Genomic DNA, 22,562 nt, shown 5'->3' on the forward strand with positions numbered 1-22,562 from the left:
TGTAAAAAAAAAAAAAAAAAAACTGTCACGTCTAGTTTTTTGCCTTGAAAAATGGCTACTGCTGAAGTTTTTTTTGAGACTCCATGTGATGCAACTCTAAGTAGTTTGGGTAAGGACCAGCTGCTTAGAGTGGCGGATTATTACAAAATTGAGATTCATGACAGAAGGATAAGGGAGACTAAAATAAAATCAATTTTGATTGCCAATCTGATAGACCTGGGGATCCTAGAAGAGTCCCCTGAGGTAGTGGTTAGTGAGCCTAAACTACCCACTAGTCAGCTTCTCACATTTGAGCAACAGAAAGAGTTGATTATTCTGCAGACAGAGCAGCTTACGCTGCGGACAGAGCAGCAGAGGCTGAAGTCAGAGTCAGAGATCCAGGTTGAAAGGCTGCGGGTAGAGCAGTCTAGGATTGAGGTGGAAAAAAGCAAACTTGAGTTAATAAAAGAAGGCAAACTGTCAGCTGACCATGTTGGGGTGTCCGGTGGTAGGCCAACGGCCTTGGGTTCTCAAGCCCATGATTTTGACATTTTCAGCAATTTGCGCCTTGTGCCCAAATTTAATGAAAAGGACCCAGAGACTTTCTTTTCCATGTTTGAGCGAGTAGCCGAGGTTCGTCAATGGCCAGAGTCTGCCCGCACGTTAATGCTCCAATGTGTATTAACAGGCAGGGCGCAGGAGGCCTATTCCTGTCTTAGCCCTGCGGACAGTCAAAGTTATTCCAAGGTTAAGTCAGCGGTGCTAAAGGCTTTCGAACTCGTTCCAGAAGCCTACCGTAAACGCTTCCGCACATGGCGGAAAACTGACAACAAGACTCATCTAGAGTTTGCACGTGACTTGTCATGCTATTTTGCTCGCTGGTGCGCCGCACTAGATGTGGGGGATTATGATGGGTTGTGTAACCTGATAGTCCTTGAGCAATTTAAGAACACCTTGCCTGAGCACATTGCCAACTACATCAGTGACCGGAGAGTTGAAACTGCTGCCGAAGCGGCTGCTTTGGCAGACGAGTATGTGCTGACACACAAGCGCTCTCATGGAGATCGGCGCTCCTTTGGCCAGCCTAATGATGGTGGTGAGGGCGCACGTGGCAAAAGTGGCTCTCCTGGTGGTTCAGGCATGGCGGTGTTGGAGGCGAAGACTGAGTATGGCACACGTGAGGAGAAAATATGCAACTTCTGTCACAAGAAGGGGCACTGGAAAATTGATTGTTACGCTCTAAAAGCGAAGACATCTAAGTCTACCTCTTTCCCTGCAAAAGGTGCGGCTATGGCTGTGCCTGCACTAAGCATGGGGGAGGTACAGGTCAGGGAAGTCAATGGGTCATGTCAAGTTCTTGAGGTTGATGCATCCTATAGGCCGTTTGTCAGTGAGGGTTTTGTGTCACTGGTAGGAAGCAATGTCAAGGTACCAGTAACAATATTGCGTGACACGGCAGCTTTTGACACATTTATTGAAGCATCAGTGTTGCCATTTAATGCAGAAAGTGCTACAGAGTCCTCTATTCCTGTTTTGGGGATGGGTTTAACTGTCCTCCATGTGCCTGTTCACAACGTCATGCTATATTCCGATTTCTTCCAGGGTCTGACAGGCGTGGCAGTGCGTCCCGCTTTACCTGTGGCAGGGGTAAATGTCATCCTGGGTAATGGTTTGGCTGGGGCACGTGTGTGGGCGGATGTACCACCACCTTTAATAGTGGATTCAGTGCCATTGGTAAGAATTCAACCTGATGAAGATGAAACTGAGTTTCCTGAAGTGTTCACAGCTTGTGCAGTGACACGCGCTATGGCGCGTGCACAGTCTGATGAAAATGCAAGTACCTTAGGAAAGAACAAAAATGTAGTTTCAGGACCAATGTTTTCCTTAGCTGACTTTCCTTTGTCAGTCTCACAGGATGACCTGAGGGTGGAGCAGCAGGCTGATCTCTCACTCAAATGTCTGCTGGATCAGGTGGTTACTGATGCGGAGATAGAGAGCAGTGCCCGTGGCTACTTCCTTCAGGATGGGTTGCTGGTAAGGAAGTGGGTCCCACATGGTGAGGGTTTCGTGGGTGATCCCATTCTCCAAATTGTGCTGCCAGCTAACTTTCGTGACTCTGTTTTGAAATTGGCACATGAGGGGTCAGGGCATCTTGGTGTCCGGAAAACTTATGATCGGGTGCTGAGGCATTTTTACTGGCCGCGTTTGAAGCGAGATGTGGCGGCGCATGTCAAGACTTGCCACACATGCCAGTTAACAAGTAAACCAAATCAGATCCTCAAACCTGCTCCTCTGTTGCCAATTCCAGCTATCAGTAAACCCTTTGAGCATTTGATCATTGACTGTGTGGGCCCACTTCCTCGCTCTAAATCTGGTGCAGTATATCTTCTCACTGCAATGTGTCAAAGTACTCGTTACCCTGCAGCCTATCCATTACGCACCATTACGGCTAGGTCAGTTGTGAGGGCCTTGTCACAGTTCATTTCTATTTTCGGCATTCCCAAGGTCATCCAGAGTGACAGGGGGAGCAATTTCACCTCTCATCTCTTCTCACAGGTATTGAAGCAGCTTAATGTCAAACACAATCTGGCCTCTGCTTATCATGCGCAGAGCCAAGGTGCATTGGAGCGGTTCCATCAGACATTGAAGTCATTGCTGCGTGCCTATTGCACACAAATGGAGGGGGATTGGGAGGAAGGTTTGCCTTGGTTGATGCTTGCAGCCAGGGAGGTTACACAGGAGAGCACTGGGTTTAGCCCAAATGACTTGGTTTTTGGCCACACTGTACGGGGGCCTTTAGCCATTTTGAGTGACCAGTGGAAAGGTGTTGAAGCTCCTCGCAACCTGCTAGACTATGTCAATGGTTTCCGGCGTCGACTTTATGCAGCTGCAGAGCTAGCTAGAGAAAAGTTGGAGTGTGCCCAAAGCAAGATGAAGAAACTTTATGACAGGCGCACAGAGCTGAGGGTTTTCAGCCCTGGCGATCGTGTTTTGGCATTGTTGCCAATCATAGGCTCGCCATTCCAAGCCAAATTTTCAGGTCCTTATACTGTAGTCAAGAAAATTTCTGACTTGAACTATACGATTTCCACTCCTCTGCGGAGGAAATCCACTCAACTGTGTCATGTTAACTTGTTAAAGCCGTATCATGATCGTGCGTCCACTTCGCCTGATGTACAGTCTAAGGTGGATGACGTTCATGCTGCGTGTTTAGCAAGTAGAGTGTCGGTGATCACTTCTCCTCATTCGGTTGAGGAGGAGGAAGAAGACGGTTTGCCTGCTGTTGACCCAGCCTTGTTACAAGGTCGGTTGAGAAACTCTGAGACACTCGGTAATCTGGATGCTTTGTTACATCATTTGCCTGGGAAAGAGAGAGCAGATTTGACTGAGGTTATCCGGGCTTTCCCATGCCTGTTCAATGATACCCCTGGTCAAACTCATCTGATTGAGCATGACATTGAGGTCGAAGGTGCTCTCCCTATCCGGCAGAGATTTTACAGAGTAAATGTTGAGAAACGGAAGCATCTAGATGCCGAGATCAAATACATGCTGGAAAACTGTATAGCTGAGCCGTCTGCATCGAGCTGGGCGTCGCCTTGTCTCCTTGTTCCGAAATCTGATAACACTTTCAGGTTTTGCACAGATTTTCGAAAAGTAAATGCTGTCACTAAACCAGACTCATTTCCTCTTCCTCGTATGGAAGATTGTGTAGATGAAATTGGACATGCCAAGTTTGTAAGCAAATTTGATCTACTTAAAGGATATTGGCAAGTGCCTTTGTCCAAGCGGGCGCAGGAAATTTCTGCCTTTATAACTCCAAAAGGTCTGTTTTCCTACAAAGTAATGCCATTTGGGTTGCGGAACGCACCTGCGACATTTCAGCGACTCATGACATGTGTGCTGGGAGATCTTGAGGGTTGTACGGTCTACCTAGATGACGTCGTTGTGTTTTCGGACTCATGGTCTCAACATGTGGAACGCATTCACGCTCTATTCAGGCGCCTGGCCGAGGCTGGTCTCACTGTGAACCTGGCAAAGTGTGAATTTGCCAAGGCCACAGTGACCTACCTTGGTCGAGTGGTTGGACAGGGTCAGGTTCGCCCAGTTGTGGCAAAAGTGAGTGCAGTTGCACAGTACCCAGCTCCATCCACAAAAAAAGAGTTGCTGCGGTTCCTTGGTCTAGTAGGGTATTACAGATGTTTCTGTCGTAATTTCTCTACTGTTGTGGCTCCCCTCACTAATCTGTTAAAGTCTAGTGTTGAATACATTTGGTCTGACGAATGTAAAAAAGCATTTGAATCTATCAAGGGTCTGTTATGTTCTGCTCCTGTCCTTGCAGCACCTCGTTTTGACCGTCCATTCACTCTACAGGTGGATGCTAGTCACGTGGGTACTGGTGGGGTTTTATTACAGACAGACGACTTGGGATTCGACAAACCCGTGAGCTTTTTCTCAAGAAAGTTTAACTCCTACCAGTTGAATTATTCAACTATAGAAAAGGAGGCTCTGGCTTTAATATGGGCATTGAAACATTTTGATGTCTATGTAGTGTCTGGGGCTGCGCCTGTGGTGGTCTACACTGACCATAACCCACTAACTTTTCTAAATTCATTGCAATGTCCCAATCAGAGATTAATTCGCTGGTCCCTAATGTTGCAGTCTTATTGGCTGGAAATCAGATACATTAAGGGGGTAGAAAATGTTGTGGCAGATGCCCTTTCCAGAGTGCCTTAAACTGGAGGCAAAAATATAACTTGTGTTTCTCTTGTCCCATCTTCTGCTCCTCCTTTTTCTGTCTGCTCCTGCCTCCTGCTCCTCTCCTCTTAGATGCTCCAGGAATCCATGGTAAATCTTGGTTGCTGAGGGGGGGAAGCGGGTGTGCTGGTTGTGGACAGGATTGGTTGGAACGAAAGTAGTTTGGCGGCAAGTTGGATTTAAATTCACTTTAAAATGTTCATTATATGTTCTTCTTGATTTATTTGATTAAATTTGTTGTTAAGTTAAGGTTTAGACCAACTCGGTCCCTTATGGTCCCTCATTTTGAAGGGGGAGGGTGTCACGGCCCCTTGGCCTGGCCTACAGGGCCTATGCTGTGTATATGGTACTGCCCTGTGTGTGTGTTTCTCTCACAGATCATGTGGGCGTCGGCCCACTTACAGACTCATTAGGTGTATTAGGAGCACCTGTCCAGTGCTCCTGGAACCTCCTATAAAAGAGGGCTTGCCAGCCATTATCGTTTCCCTCTCCAGATGACAGCACCCTTCTGTTTCTTTCCCTTACCTGTTTGATTTGCACACTACAACACCCATTCACCATACTATCCACACATCCACACTGACACCACTGATCTCACTGACTTCCACATCTCATACATTCTGTAAGCATTATTTGACCTTTTATAGTATTAGTTACCTTTTTGTGAATAAAGTATTGTTATTTGAACACTGTTACTGCGTCCTCCTCCATTTGTCATGGCCCAACGGGCCGGGTTATGACACAGGCAACTGTTCCCCCCACAATATACTGTAGGTATACTAGGGTTCAAATGGTTAAACCTCAAATGAAGAAGCTGATTAAAAGCCAGTCAGAGATCTGTCATCTTACACAGTTCAGACTCACAGAGCCATTTCTAGACACCTCGTCTTCTACAGAGACACACCATGAAAATCTGTTTGAGACCTACTTACTGTAAAGAAAATCACATGGTGAACTTATATTGTCAAGTTTACATTCTCATTGCATTTGTGCAAAATATGATGTTGCTTTTGTTTATGGTAATAAGAAAATAATATTTCTAAATTAAATTTGAGAGATATTCCAATGATGGAGTTTCATATTGGCATATTATCAGTGTCCTGATATATTTTGCCATTGTTATTGTAGTGAAAATAACTTTAAATAAGACATTGTGGCAGCCCGACAGAACAGAAAATAGGAGGAGAAAAAGGAAGAGCAAATGAAACTTACTGAGGTGTTGGTGGTCTTCAGGTTCCTGTTTAATAGAAATGTCTTCAGGTTCCTGTTTAATAGAAACGTCTTCATGTTCCTGTTTAATAGAAATGTCTTCAGGTTCCTGTTTAATAGAAATGTCTTCAGGTTCCTGTTCAATAGAAACGTCTTCAGGTTCCTGTTTAATAGAAACGTCTGTGGCTGAGTCTGGAGAGTTCATCTTCACCTGCAGTCTGGACTCCACACACTGGTCTGAAATGCAGCAAGTGAATAAGGAATTTAATAACCGGAGACCTAGTGGAGAATACTAATAACAATAATAATATTATTGTTATTAGTATTCTCCACTAGGTCTCCAGTAACCTCGCCTCACCAGGCTTTCCACCACCTCGGAGGAAAGCCTGGTCTCCGTTTAAAAAATCAGTATGATCCGGTCGGGAGCGGATGATATTGTTACATCATGTAAAGTCAGGAACAATCAAACGGAACTTCCTTTTCCCTCAAACCGGAAGAATAACAATAAAAAAATCGGTTTGAGGGAAAAGGAAGTTGTCGTTGTCGACTACAAAAGAATACTACAACATGGCGTAACAATATAATCCGCCCCCGACAGGATCATATACCCTAAATGAAATGGTGCACAGGCTAGGTCTCCAGTGAGAATAAAACTGGCCTGCCATCCACTCCCATGTTAGAGAAATTTCTAGAACACTCATATTGGAACACCCCCTTCCTGTATCGTTCCACTTCACCCGAGACCACCATTCAATTTTCAATGGACTTTAACTATTGAACTGATGGGTGGATTTACAAGCCGTTTCGGTTGCAGCAACAGCTGTTGTTATGTGACAATGAACACCTTGAAGCTGGAAAAGAGAGAGACTTACTGAGGTCTGGCTGCTCTTCAGGTTCCTCCTGTTTTACTGAAACAGGTCTGGCTGGGTCTGGAGAATTCATCTGAGCCTGCTGTCTGGACTTCTGAGTCTGGAAAGAAACCATTGAAATCCCAGAGGAGTTTAGGATTAACTAAAACCAGAAACTGCTCTGAGCTTAATAATAATAACATAATTTATTTTTGTTGTGGATGTACGTAATGTATATTTATAAATCTGATCCGGTTCATTTCCGGAGGGGCGTAACTAGCGTGACGCAGACAAAGCAACTGCGTTGGGGCTCAGTAGCAAGGGGGGCGACACACGGCCGCCCAACCGTGCTGTCGGTAAAATAAAATTATAAATACATACAGAGATGCAATAACAGTTGAGTTGACCAACGTTTGGCGGAGCCTGATGGTGGCTGCTGCTAGCACACAGCCACACACCATAGGCACACACGTGCCTCGCCTCCCAATTACAACAGCTCTGGTGGAGAATAACATGAAGTCAGAAGTGGCGAGTGTGCAGTGGGCTCTCCCGAGTCCAGACTGGATGCTGCTGCTCTGTTCACAAATCCAAACTACTGTACAGTGCCCCGCTGTTTATAAACCAAAACGCAGACCGCGCAAGGGAGGGTGGTGTCTGGTTAGGGCTGACCCCAAAAAATCGATTAATCGACATTCGATCGATACGCACGGGAGTCGATCTTGAAATAAAAAATCGAATAGCCTCCTCCGTCCTCACGTGTTAATTAACAAGGAAGTCAACAATTGCAGCTACAGTCATTGCCACCACGACCACTGTGGTGGAAAAATAATGTGCCACGTTATGCAAAGTTGGCACCTATATAGCGAAGAGGATTCTATCCATCCCCGATTCCCTGCCACTATACAACCCCTTCGGAGCGCATCTTCTCCAAAGTGGGATTTATTGTCTCTTTTCTGCACTAATATAAGTACGGTAACTAACTATAATATGCCTGGGTGCTGTGCGAACAGTGAATAATTATATCGTTTCTTACCTCGTGGCTCGTGCTGGTTTGAAGAAAGAAGAATTATAGGCCTAATCCAATAATTATAATCCAAGGTTTGTTTGTCTGGAGAATGGAGATCCAACACTATGTCATATTATTAAAGTAAGTAAACTTTAAGAGCTGGTCAGTGAGAAGCTGCTCCGCTCTGCTAATTGATCTGACCTATAAACATCCGATCGTTGTTTTATTTATTTTAAGCCTAATTCATTGTGCGTCACTGCTTGCCTTTTGTTTCGAAGCGTTGATCTTCAAAAGCGTGATCGAAGGTCAGCCCTATGTCTGGTGCTGACCAGCGTTCGTGGGGGCCTACTGATGTCTAGTTACGCTGCTGCATTTCCAGTTGTATCTGTCGCTTAGCAACCTAAAGCCATTGATACGTTGGCGAAGAGCGCCATCTATGGTAAACCACTGAAAAGAACATTGAATGTAAAGCACAGTCTTTGGCAGTTCCGCATAAATAAAAATATCCGTTGTTGGCAGTCAATGTTTGTGCAGCAGCCACCTAAATGTAAAATAGACGTGGGCCGTGAGAGATTTCGGCAGATTGTCGCTATGGAAGCGATTAAATGTGCAATAGCTCATGGCTCACATGTTTAACTAGCTGTAAATAAAACGGTACATACCCATCCTGTACAACTTTACTACGGGTTGCAGCTTTGCATCAAACAGTCCATGTCGCTGGTCCATCTCCCGCTGTTCCTCTGACCGTGCTGAATATATTTTGGAGGCCATCTCTCCTGATGGCGTGAGATCTCCTCCTGTGGTGCTCTGTGGAAATCACCAACAGAAAATAATGTTTTAGTTCAATTCATCTGCACTATGAAAATAAGAAAGACAATGGTAAATAAATAAGGCCACACATTCATTCGGCAAACTAAAGGCTCGCTTCTGCCTCAATTAAAATGGCTGCTTAGGGACAATATGATATTTTAAAGAACGTGCCCACTGGACCGAAAGTGAAAACAATGACCAAAAATAGCAAATCTACAAGCTCGGGTCAAGTTGTGACGTGTTGTGAGCTTGTAGATCGGCTATTTTAGGTTTGGGAGTCCATATATTAGGTTTGGTGGTCCAAGTATAAAGGGTTTAGTGGTTAAACTGAAGTGACATTGATACATTCCAAATATTAAAGTATTCTGCAGCACCACTGGACTTGTGTCACGGCACCACACTGGACTAGTCACTGTAGGTTCATAATTCATATTTTTCATTCAATACGTACACATGTTTCATTAAATAAAATAACCAATTGATCAGCCTCTAAGCTGCATCTGCGCGTGCACGTGATGTCGTTAAAACATAGCAACTCTGCACACCCGTTGTTAAGTGAGTGGTGCAACTCTGTGTGGGGGTCCCCGGAAGTTCCTGGCCCCCAGGAACGCGGCCAGGGTGCCGGCCCGGTTCCGGCGAGCCGCCCCGCATCCAAAACGGTCGAGAAATGACAGTTACCATGTAAGGGGTCCCTGTGGGGTCCCCGGAACATCCAGACCCCCAGGAACTTACTGTAGCCGAGTGATACTCAAACTCTGGCCCGCGGGCCACTTCCGGCCCGCGGCGCAATTTTGACTGGCCCACCAATCCAATGTGCTTAATGTCCTGATTGTCACGTATCCAACACACTTTAAACTGAGCAAATTGGACCTCCCGTTCCAGAGATAATGGCCAAAACGTCTTGGCCATTTCTTGGCCTTTCTCTAGAAAGACTGCTGTATCGATACAGTAGCACCATGAAATATATGGGTTGACAAACACGCCTCTGTTTAACGTTGGGAGCGTTCAGAAATACCGCACCGGAGTGCGGCTGCGCAACAGTGACACTTGGTTGTGAAAACCAACCAAAAGCTATTTTTGTGCTCGGACACAGCCAGCCAGGGACAGACCCAGGGACCCAGATAGCTGTCTAAAATCAACAGCACACCACTGTTTGCACTTTGAACCTCGTTGCTTTATAGCAAATATGCAAAGCCATGTTGACGTGCCATTCACAGGCATGTCCATTACGTGGCGCGACCCTCCCATAGACATGCAAATGCAACACCTTTGTGTTCAAGGAGAGCCAGGGGGTGGGGTTCAGTGGGAGAAGGTGACTGGTGAAGGTATTTAATTTGATGCATGCTCAGCCGTTTCGCCAGTACATTACCTCTTAAGGGCACTAATTACACCGCATGTACTGTTGAACGTCTGTTTTCTAGTGTACAAAGAGTAAAAAGTGCACACAAAACTACAATGACAACATCTCGCCTAAATAGTCTGTGTCTCCTAGCGTTTGAGAGAGATTTAACTGAAGGTCTGAATAATAATCGCCAATATATAATAATATAATTAAGTAACGCCAGCCAGCGGGTAAATTGAACCACCCCCTTTATCTAGAAAACTAGACTAGACTGTGTTGCCATGTGACCTTAAATCTAGTAAGCATCCATCATTTACACCTGGCTGTGAAGTTGGGAAGCACATGGGGAAAGTAGAAAACAATCTTTTGCACAAAAAACAGTTTTTTCTCGGTCAAAGTAAAATATAGACATCATGTAAAATGACTGTTATACAAAGCAAACTGTACCTAGGTCTAGAATGTAATATCATACACGTTGATGATTTGCCAATAGATAGAACCATGTGAATCATTTAGCAAATAAATTGTCTGAGGTAGCTTATTCTAGTCATTGTTTTCTAAAATGGTGGATGTGGGAAAAATGAACCAATGTCTGGGGGTAAATTGAGTCAATGGGAATCACTATTCATATATTAAGTCTTTGCTACTCAAATTATACTGAATGACCTTTCATTTGAATGTACATACTATTAACAATATTGCAAATATAAGGTTCTGAATAACACACTATATTGAATTGTCTTAATATTGTTTAAATAATAAATAAACAAATAAGACTATTTGCAAAAGGGAGAACAGTTATATTATTATCGATAAGTGAATACATTATCTGTTCAAGTTTAAGCTTTTAACATTAAAATATCATGTGGTTCAACTTAACCCTCGACTTGGATCAACTTACCCCTTACCTGGGGCAAATTGAGCCACATGACCACTTTTTTTTTTTTAAAGGTCATATTTTCATGGCCCTTTGTCATAGATGCTTACTCAACATTTCAATTGATAGAAGACATCATGAAATATGGGTAGATCATTGGATTTTACTGCCATCTCATTTTGCCTTGCTTCCAGGACAACTTAAGCAAAAAGTGGTTCATCTTACCCCGTTCTCCCCTAACTAGTTTTGATTGATTGATTGAAAAATGTATTAACAGTTTGCAGAATTACAGTACATTTCAAGCACAAACTCAATACAAAGGCTGTTAACTGTGAGTGGACGACCCAATTAAGCATTACACTTGTTTCCAATAGGGTCCACCATGTTCAAATCATCAAAAACATTTAGAGACGTACAAATAGACACTTCTATATAGACAAAGGACAGAACAGGAATTCATCATAAAGGAGGTAAAAAGGGAAAAGAAACATATACAGTGAGGGGAAAAAAGGGGTCGGCGGTGGGGAGAAAGGAGAAAAGAATACCTGTTTTTTACTGGGGTAACTACTGGTTGTTTATGATTTTATGATTTACAAGCAAGCAGAGAAATACGATTGATATTCCATCTTAGGAAGTCAAACAAAGACAAGCGAATGAAGCACAACGTGAATAGTTTACCTGCTGTGTTTCAGTGGTTGAGCTGCTAACAAACGTCCTCCTGCTGCTTAACGACCACACTGTTTTGAAACGACACGTTTTTACTTTTCTTTGTTTGTTAAAGTGTCAACAGCAGGTCCCCCGCTTCCCGAAATGTAAAAGTGTGCATCAAAATGCCACCGCGCAGTCAACACACCGCCATGTTGTTTTCACAACTGCATTGTGGGTAACGGTGTTCTTCTTCTTCTTTTTTTGGATTTCCGGCTGTGTGGACGCCGCGAGGCGTATTACAAAGGTATTACTGCTCTCTACAGGTTGGGAATATAATGTCTCCTTTGGCATCCTCAGTGAATCATTACAGTGCCCACCCGAACTTTCCCCTTACTGATATTTGTCTCCACCAGGCCGAAGGCATGGGGAGAGAGTATGTTTTGCACTCCGTCCGTCCGTCCGTGTGTCCGTCCGTCCGTCTGTGAACAGCTAATCTCTGGCACCGTTGGCTTGATCGCAGCCATACTCTGCACACACACTCCCTGAAAGCCAGAGCTGAACCTCTGCCCCAAAGTTTTCACATTGGCCTGTTATAGCGCCACCAGGAGGCCGCTTTGTGCAAAACAAATGTTTTGACAGTACACCTACAGATTTTGTCCAAACATTACGCAAATTGGTACACAGTCTCTCTACAGCCATTCAACGAAACGGGTCTTTCAGATTTTTCAGACTCCATCCTGATTGGCTAAGATTGGCTTCCAAAGTTCGCAGGAGTGCTCCGTTTCAAACAAAATGCTGCAAATCATGAACACATGGTGTGATTTCCGTGGAATTTTGCACGCACATTTCCACTAGGTCGAGGAAGAAATGCCACTTGAATATTTTCAACTCAGCCTCATGGTGGCGCTATAACTGGCCAATTTGTGTTTTACCTATAACTGCACCGATCTGTGTAAAACCATGTATGCACACTCCCTAGAGGCCAAGGAAAAACCTTTGCCTGGAATTTTTCACATCTGCTCTTTATAGCGCCGCCAGGAGGCCGACATATGTAAAACACATTTTCTAATATTACTCCTTCAGATTTTATCCAAATTTCACGCAATTCGGTACACATGCTCTCCCTCCATAGTCATGTGATCATGTGATTTGTTTGATTTCTCATAATTATCCATCCTGATTGGCTACGATTGGCTTCTAAAGTTTTCAGGAGTAGCCTGTTTTGTACCCGTTTTATACAAATCGCCACAACTCCTCAACGCAGCGTCCGATTGCGGTGAAACTGTGCATGCCTATTCCCGCTACTAGGCTGAGGAAGAAATGCCACTTGACAGTTTTCAAATCAGCCTCATGGTGGCGCTACAACAGGCCAAGTCGCATCACACACACACACACACACACACACACACACACACACACACACACACACACACACACACACACACACACACACACACACACACACACACAATAAACATGTTTATATTACTCCTAAACATTTTGCCAAACATCACACACAATCCTATCCTCCTGGTGGAGACCTGTGCCCAGAAGGGCACTTTTTCTAGTTCGGTTCTATTTTTCAGCCGCATTTGGCTGAGTCAGGGTACACCCCTCTCTCAATGTGTTGTCCAGTTCTTCAGCACTTATGTCTTCCACATTCAAAAATATCTTTGCTGCTTCCAGCACCATCTTTATGTAACCCCTAGAGGGAGGCAGAGATTAAGTGACAGGGGTATTTAAAGCCTTCTGAGCAGGCAGGTAGCAGGTCCGAAAGCTGTGGGGCCTCACAACACTGCCGGTAGCGTATATAGGGCCCAATCCCAATTGCCTCCCTCAAGCCCTGAGCCCTGAACCCTCATTGACTTTAGTGACGTCAGCTGTAAGTGCTTGAGGGTGAGAGGTTGCAAGGGCGCCTCCAAATTGTTGTGAAAGAAATGGGACAGCACTTTGAAGATGAATCCGCCATTCATGACACTTTGCATCACTTTATAAAAACTGTCCTTATTCACAGTCAGTGCCTACCTACATGCTTGGCCTATTTATACATGTCTATCACGTCTATTTTGGTATTTAAGCTGATTGTTGTATTATTAGTTTCATAAATACACTTTCCTGTGTGATAGGGGTTGTAATATTCATATATAATAATATTCATTATAAATTACATTTCCATATTCTTTTACTTTGCTCATTAGTCATTTCCCTTATTATTATTATTGTTGGTCAATGAAAGCCTTCAAAATGTACGCGACATTGTCTTCAGCTAGTCTGCTGAATCCCTACTCCTAATAGCTATATCCACCTCGGAGGACAGTGGTCAAGACGGGCAGTGTCGGTAGGCCAATCAGAGGCAGGTCGGGGCGTTACCATGCCTTGGACGCAAACGAGATTCACGCGTTCAAAATGGACCATTTAAAGATGGCGTCCACCACTATGCTGAAACAAATTAAATAAATATTATACTAATATCACTAATAAGGTACAAACTTGATTGAATTTCACTTTCACATGAATTCCTGTCCAGGATATCTGAAAACAGAGATTACACACAAAAGAACCCAGGAAAAGTGTTTCTAGTGTCCTAAACATCATTCAAATAAGATCAGGTGGTGTCAGGGGTGAAGTGGCCTTTTAATTCTAGTGCCTGTTTTATTTCTTAGTCATATAATTCAACATTCTGTTATTGTGTGTTCGTGTAATGTTAAGGGAAATTTCAATGACTTCAAATACGTGAGGTGTCTGTTTTTTCGATTACCTTTTTCATTTATTTTTAATAATTATTTTTTAATTGTTTATGGATCCTTGTTCTTCTCATTTCCCCTCCAAAAATATATTAAAAAAAAGTAATCAAACTAACACGGTCATTAGAAAGACAACATGGATCCTGCAGTAACCACACTTATCAGGCAGCCTCTCTCAGAAGCAAAATAATCTACATCCTACTGACTGAGAAACAAATCTTCATAACAAAGATTCAACAATGGTTTTGAGGTTCGTTTTCTGCTCGAGGTGCCTGCCCTGGTTTGTGAACATCATGTGCAGTTATGAGTTCGATATAGGGTTGATCAGATTACGTGATCAGAAATTGCGCCGATCACGTCATTTTCAAATGATCGGACTGGGAGCAAAGAAAATATCTGGTGATCTGGACATCCCTAGTTCCATACTCTGTCTCATGTAAGGGATTTCAACCACCCTGCCCTGGACGACACGGACCACTGCAGTTATTGTCCAAGTGTCTTTGAGCAAGACTCCAAACCCCGAATTGCCACCATTGGTGTGTGAATGTGTGAGGACACTGGCGTTGACTGTTCGCCGGCACGAGATTTGAACCAAGCGGTGATGCCTGTTGCAATGACCTTCAAGGTATCCTGCGTCACTAGTCCCCTATGACTACCATAGGCACCACTGGTACCAGCCAATTCACATTGCTTTTTTTGGAACTTTGTTGTTCTTCTGCTCTTCATATGACGACCGCGCTCTGACTATAGGTGCGCTACCCATTCAAAACATATCAAAATAAAGGTAGTGGGTCGCACACACCAAGACTGCAGTTCAAAACGTTTATTCCATATTTGAACAATTAAGGACAAACGTTTCGGCTATCCAGCCTTCATCAGTGTGATGATGGCTGATCTCATATGTTTCAAATAAAATAAACATGGGATAAAAACACATTTCCAACTGGACATTAAAAAATAAATAAAATAAAAAGTATGACCAGAGGGTAGGGATTAGGGATATCAAAAGCACAGGCAAAATAACACCCAGAAAATCCAATCCTGCATATTTACAATACATTGTGCAGCCCTACAAAATACTGTCAGATTGCTTATCGTTTATGTTGGGCAGAAACCTTGTATCTCTGTATTTCAAATGTTTGTTTTTTAGTAATGCCCTTCTTCCTCATGCTACTGTGTCAACCAAAAGTCGCAAGAATAGCCGGTCTACAAGTTAGTAGATAGGCCTTTTTTGGAAACATTTCACGATTATTGTGGCAAAAATGATTGCGATTAACTATATTATCGCGATAATAAAAATATGCATACAACACCATTTTTGTTGTAACCACTTGAACCCCCAGCATCCCTAATCTGGGGAGGAACATTTGCCAAAAAAAAGCAGATCTACAAACTCACAATGCGTTGCGTTGCATTGCAACACGTTGTGAAGTTGTAGATCTGCTATGTTCTGACCTAATACTAATAATGTTTTAGTGTAGAGAGAAATACCAAATATACTCTTTACAGGTCTGTTTTATCAAGTATTGCAACACGTTGTGAAGTTGTAGATCTGCTATGTTCTGACCTAATACTAATAATGTTTTAGTGTAGAGAGAAATACCAAATATACTCTTTACAGGTCTGTTTTATCAAGTATGGAGGGTTAAGTGCATGGCGTTGAAGTTGCAGCTCAACAAAAGTTAATAAGTGTATGACCGAGGACAATTTCACCATAAATGACAATCTCCACGATGGAGATGTTGTACTGTTGTGATATGGATAGTGTTCTATAAAAATATGAATATCGGATCGGGGAAAAATCGGTATCGGCAGATACTCAAAATCCAATGTTCGGAATCAGATTGGGAGCAAAAAAAAGAAAAAAAACAGGATCAGGAGGGACATCTCTAATTGCAACACAGGTTATTTTATTTAACCCAGTTTGGGCGGGAACCCCTTTTGGTGTTTTAAACATTATGTTATAATTTAGCTATGGAAAAATAGCTGATCTACAAGCTCATCATAGCGCGCCACGAGCTTGTAGGTCTGCTATTTTTGGAAAGTCGTGAAAATGTGGCGCAAATCTTTTGAATATATTTTTCAGAGCGAACATTTTTAACTAAAATATTGTCTTCTGGGGGGTCCCTCCCTACATATTTTGAGATGGTGGTCCGTGGCCCAATAGAGATACTTCTGGGGGTCCTTGACATGAAAAAGGTTGAGCACCACTGACATAGAAACATGGGTTTTTCAGAAAAATGTTAGGATTTTCTTTAATCGACCTCAGTCCTAAATGGATTAAATTTCCTGAACGGTATACAAGGTTTCCACCAAACGGCGACGTCACAACGAGGTAAATAAATGGCACGTGTGTATACTGACTGGCAGAAGTGGGAACGAACGGCTGCGTAATTAAGATGTTGTTCCCTATGGCTTTTTAAGTTAACGGCGAAAAACGCGTTCCCTTCGAGTCTCGCATAGTGTGTGTAATACTGTAGGTAAAGAATTTTCCTCGATAAAAAGACAGTCTTTGGTAAAGGAACGCGTAGGTAGTTCATAATTTTGGCCTGCAGAGAGAGTAAATAAAAGGGACACATGGAAGACCTACCTACTGTAGTGCCGCGACTCTCGCCTCCCACGATCTTCAAATGCCTCCATCATATAGTCTCTAGTCTCTATGTATGTAGCATTCGGAGATTGTGGGATAGTTGTCTGGCTTCGCGAGACGAGTGGGCACCTATACATTGTGGGCATCTCAATGTGAAATTGGCAATTCCCCCCCGCAATTTTTTTTAAGAATTTGGACAATTTGTAAATTATACATGATTTGAACGTGCTTGAACATTTGACTTTGAAGGCCTAATGTGTCTACACTTCTACGCAAAACCTGTAGCTAAACCAGTCAATTTGGGCACATTTAAGTCTGATATTTAAAGGCTGTGTTGTTATGTGTTCAAATCACGTACTTCAGACCATTTTCCAAAATTATTATTAGTATATTTTGGGAAACATTGGCAATTTAACGACGAGGCGCTCATACTTGTCAGGCCCCCACTCTTCCGTAAAAAATATAAATAAAATAAAAATCCAGTCATCTGCTCATCGAGGGGGAACACAAAACAACACACACTTTCATCGTTTGAACACTAGGGGGAGGCACTGTGCCATGTTAAGTGTAGTAAACATCATAGGCCCACTGCAATGGCAACAGTATACTTTTTTTAAGCCTTGATGACCTGTTTGTCCCTTGTCGCTACATCCACTAGAGTGTTTCTCAAAAGTTGGGGTCCGGGGACCCTCAGGGTTCCTTGAGCGCTTTGCAAATGGTCTGTAACTCTGAGAGTGTACAAATACAACCGAATGGATCCTTACTTGTCTGCAACACTGAGAGCGTACAAATAGAACCAAATGGACCATTACAGGTCTGTAACTCTGAGAGTGTACAAATGGAACCAAATGGACCCTTACGGGTCTGTAACTCTGAGAGTGTACAAATGGAACCAAATGGATCCTTACGGGTCCATTACAGGTCCATATGCACTCTCTCAGAGTTACAGGGGCCCTTAAAAAAAAAAAAAAAAAAACAAGTTTGGGTGTTAGATTGACAACAATATGGTGTCTGCACTGGGTGAGGGGGAGGAGGCGAAGAAGTTCCTTATTTTGAGTCCAAAAATAGAAAAATTAAGGAGAATAAAAATAAATCCAGTGTTGGCACATTAAAGCAAAACTTAACTAACAGAAGACCTCCTTCTCACAGCATGAACGATTGGGTATGTTTGAAGTCCTGGGGCTGAGAGAGAGAGAGAGAGAGAGAGAGAGAGAGAGAGAGAGAGAGAGAGAGAGAGAGAGAGAGAGAGAGAGATTACATTGTGTTTAACTGTATTTGCACTGCAAAAATGGTTTGAGTCACTTCTAAAGAACAACAGCAAATTTCGTTAGCAATTCATTGCACTTGGGTAAAGGTTAGTGCCAGTGCCACTGTCGGGTGGAGAAACCTTGTATGTCCAAAACGGTTACGTCTCAGGAAATGGATACCAAAAAAAGAAAAATGTGTTCCAATGAATCCAGTTCCAGAATTCCATGTTCTCTCTGTACCTTTCATTGGCAACCCGCTGGGTCCATTTTCTGCACCCGGTGCCATTAGATGCAGTGGTGGAAAGAAGTACTCGCATGAGTAAAAGTATAAATACTGCAATATAGATATACTCTGATACAAGTAGCCGGGACGGGAGCGGGTGATGAGTGACGATTTTATTGGGAAGGTATTATTCTTCCGGTTTGAGGGAAAGGGAGTTCCAGATTGAGGGTTCCGGCCTGATGACTACAAAACAATGACTACAACATGATGTAACGTAAGTTATGTCTATAACTATGGATCTATGAGACCGAACGATGACCGTCACTACGGTCATAACAACGAATGATGTCCTCATCTTCCTCTTCTCGAGACCAATATATCAAAAATGTCATGCCCACATGACCCGGGGAGGCGGTCTCACCGTATTGTCACGGTATGCAGAAAGTTGAACCCAAAAGCAGAGCCAAACACAGGAACCAAGTTAAAGTATTTATTCACAATAAGTGAATGGGAAGGTTGCATAAAACAAACTGAAATGAATGCTAAGAAGAGCAGGCAGGGCAGGCGGCAGGCAGACAACAAGCAGGCGGATGAAAAGGAGAGCTGGGTTCTGGAGGAGAGGAGAAGAGCTTGAGTTGCAGGAAACACACAGGAGTAAAACACTAGGAATACTACGAACTAAGGCTTGGAATACTACTAAACTATAACTTCACTACTAGGACGTAAACACTAGTTTAGAGACAAGCTACTACCATGAAAGGTTGTACAATGATCTGGCGATGAGGGGAGTGAAGACCAGGGTTTAAATACTGTCAGGGCTGAAGAGTTGATGGCCGGCACTGCCCGGCAGGTGTGTCAATTGAGTGCGATGAGGTGACCACAGACAGGTGTGCCAAGGCTGGAAGCTGGGAGGAAAGCCGACGCCCACACACAGCCACAGTATGGTAACACAGAGCCACATACTGTGACACGTATAAGTTATGCCCGGCTCCGCCTCGAACGCCTCAGAACGTTCCGAGCGACAGGAGATAGTGACGGTCATCGTTCGGTCTCATAGATCCATAGTTATAGACATAACTTACGATCTATATCGACCTCACTCTGACCGTCACTACGGTCATAACAACGGATGACTTATACCAACCGGGTCGCGAGGAAAAGGGTACTCAGCCCCATCACCATCTCGCTGGGCAGCTGCAAGCAGGACGGTGGAACCCAGCGATAGCTGGGATTCCACGTTCAGTTTGTAGAACCTCGCAAATGTGCAAGGCACAGTCCATGAAGCCGCTGCACAAATGTCGTCCATGGACACTCCTCTTAGTGCAGCCCAAGAAGTGGCCACCCCCTTGTGGAGTGGGCCACCACATTCTCAGGGACCGGCTGGCCTAGATCAACATAGGCCGCCGAGATTGTGTCCACAAGCCAATGCGACAGCCGTTGCTTGGACAAGGGAAGCTCCAACCTCTTGCCCCCATAGCAGACAAACAGCTGCGTGCCTGTGCCTCGTTTGGCCTGTGTGCGATCCATGTAAGCACAAAGTGCTCGGATTGGACACAATGTAGAAAGGCCCTCCAGTTTCCTGGGGGCCCAGAGCAGAACGCAATGCCGTAATCTCCAGCACTCGGTTCACCGTCTGCGGAGTAATCACTTTGGGCAGAAACGCCGGGTTAGGCCACAGCGACACCCCTGTGCTATCAGGTTTCCACCTCATGCAGTCTTGGCTGACTGACAAGGCCTGCAGCCCTCTCGGTATAGGGCAAGTTGATGGCAGCATCACAGGGGTCCTCAATGTCCCGCCGCACATGGGCTCTGCCCAAACAAACGGGACATTCTCGGTGGCCATCACAGGGGTCCATGGCTGCCTGACAACAGCAGCAGACGTAGGGAGCCATAGTAGCTCAATTACCGCCCTACTCACAGTACGCGAATGCACCCGAGGGATATGCAGGAACCCCACCAGCTGCGAACAGCGCAGTATCAGGGGCCGCAATATACAAGGAAAACAACCCTACTCACCGTACGCACACGTACTTGAGGGAACAGAACGCAAAACCCAACCCGCTGCGAACAGTGTGGTAACAGGGGTAATAATATGCGAAACTCAAAACATCCACTCACTATACATAAACGTATGAGAGGGGATTAGCATAACGAAAAAGAAACCCTGCCAGCTGCGGACAGCGTAGCACCAGGGGTAGCAAATAGGAGTATGCAAAATTTTATAGCAATATTAACCAAAACCGTCTACTCACTATACGCGAACGTATGAGAGGGAATAATTAGCATAACAAAAAAACAACCCTGCCAGCTGCGGACAGCGTAGCACCAGGGGTAGCAAATAGCAGTATGCAAAAATGTATAACAATATTAGCCGAAAACGTCTACTCACCATACGCGCACGTATGAGAGGGAATAGCAAGTAACAAAAACCAATCCCACCTGCTGCGCACAGCGGTCTGAGGGAATTCACGTGACTGAAGCAAACAGCTTCTTCCCACCTACTCACAATACACTCCGTATGGAGGGAGGACAAGTTAAAGAAAATATCACTTCAATTTTCTAGTAGAGTCACAGACTCTACTAGAAAATATACTAGTGTGGATAACTACATCGCATGCGAACCCACGCGGAATTGAAAGGAACACCCGACCTGAGGACGATTTAAAAAAAGGCTTCTAAATTCTAACAGTTTTCTGAAAAACCCATGTTTCTATGTCAGTGGTTCTCAACCTTTCCATATCAAGGACACCTGGAATTATCTGTATTTGGCCACAGACACCAATCTGAAAATATGTTGTTCCAGGGACCTCCCAGAAGCAAAGATTTGAGTTAAAAACGCTCTGAAAGAATATATATTCATAGATTTGCACCCACATTTTCACGATTAAAAAAAAATAGCAGATATACAAGCTCGTAGTGCGGCACTCGATGCTGCGCTATGAGCTTGTAGATCTTCTATTTTTCTATAGCTAAAGCATAATGCTTAAAACACCAAAAGGGGTTCCCGTTCAGAATGGGCTTGGCCAATACGATGGCAAATGTTCGATGCCAATAGGTAGCTAGTAGCCAAAAACCTCTGTTTCCGTATCATAGAGGAATAACTTCAGGAGGCGCCTCCTAGCGGACAGGGGTTTTCCGAAATCCCTCAAATCACTGAATATAGCTTTAAATGACGATGATAGTTAAATAGAATCGTAACAGTGATGCATATGTGGCTTTGTTATGGTCCAAAGGTACATTCTAAGATGTAGCTGACACCCCTGATCTACACAAACCCAGCAGCTTGTGAGCACTTTACTGCACCATCATTTACTGCATATCAATGAACATAATTATTGCATGAATGTTAATGCATATGACTTGTTAAATACTGACAAATGTGGACACACACTGATGCTCATGTTGTACTACCAGTAACCTATGAGCTGGAGGGAATAATGCAAGATAAAGATAAAAAATGAAATTCCATCAAGTTGAATAGAAAATAACATCCATACACAAGATACAAATTAAACTCCATCACAAGAAACTATTAATGGGTATTTTATTCTGTCATGTTGATATTGTCAGAATACACATGTAATTCCTCTGCTTTTGCATCATTGTCATCCTAGGATTAGGATGATCCTAGGATGATCATTATGTCTTAAACTAAAGGCTTTTAGCCTGTATGAGTCTTCATGTGTCTTTTTAGATGACTTGCCCGAGTAAAGCCTGTACCACAAACTGTACAAGAGAATGGCCTTTCACCTGTATGAATCCTCATGTGTGTTTTTAGACTACCTGCCTGAGTAAAGCCTGTACCACAAACTGTACAAGAGAATGGCTTTTTGCCTGTATGAATTCTCATGTGTCTTTTTAGACTACCCGCCTGAGTAAAGCCTGTACCACAAACTGTACAAGAGAATGGCCTTTCGCCTGTATGAATCCTCATGTGTGTTTTTAGATGACTTGTGTCAACACAGCCTGTACCACAAACTGTACAAGAGAATGGCTTTTCGCCTGTATGAATCATCATGTGTGTTTTTAGGTTACCCGCCTGAGCAAAGCCTGTACCACATACTGTACAAGAGAATGGCCTTTCGCCTGTATGAGTCATCATGTGTGATTTTAGATGACCCACCCGAGTAAAGCCTGTACCACATACTGTACAAGAAATTGGCCTTTCGCCTGTATGAATCTTCATGTGTGTTTTTAGATGACCCACCTGAGTAAAGCCTGTATGAATCTTCATGTGTGATTTTAAAGTCCACTTTAGATTAAACATTTTGCCACATTCTGTAC

General features: G+C 43.7%; 1 long non-coding RNA gene across 1 annotated transcript; it reads right to left on the bottom strand.

Annotated features, from left to right (window-relative positions):
- Nucleotides 1-5,995: 5,995 nt before the first annotated feature.
- LOC306917009 lies at nucleotides 5,996-11,669 on the bottom strand. Its single transcript, XR_013789082.1, has 4 exons — nucleotides 11,505-11,669; nucleotides 8,460-8,604; nucleotides 6,816-6,912; nucleotides 5,996-6,180 (listed from the first exon to the last, which is right to left on the bottom strand). It is a non-coding gene; the product is annotated as an uncharacterized lncRNA (long non-coding RNA).
- Between the last annotated feature and the right edge of the window lie 10,893 nt (nucleotides 11,670-22,562).

This window comes from Electrona antarctica (genome assembly GCF_951216825.1).
Source record: "Electrona antarctica genome assembly, chromosome: 24".
Classification (NCBI taxonomy): Eukaryota; Metazoa; Chordata; class Actinopteri; order Myctophiformes; family Myctophidae; genus Electrona; species Electrona antarctica.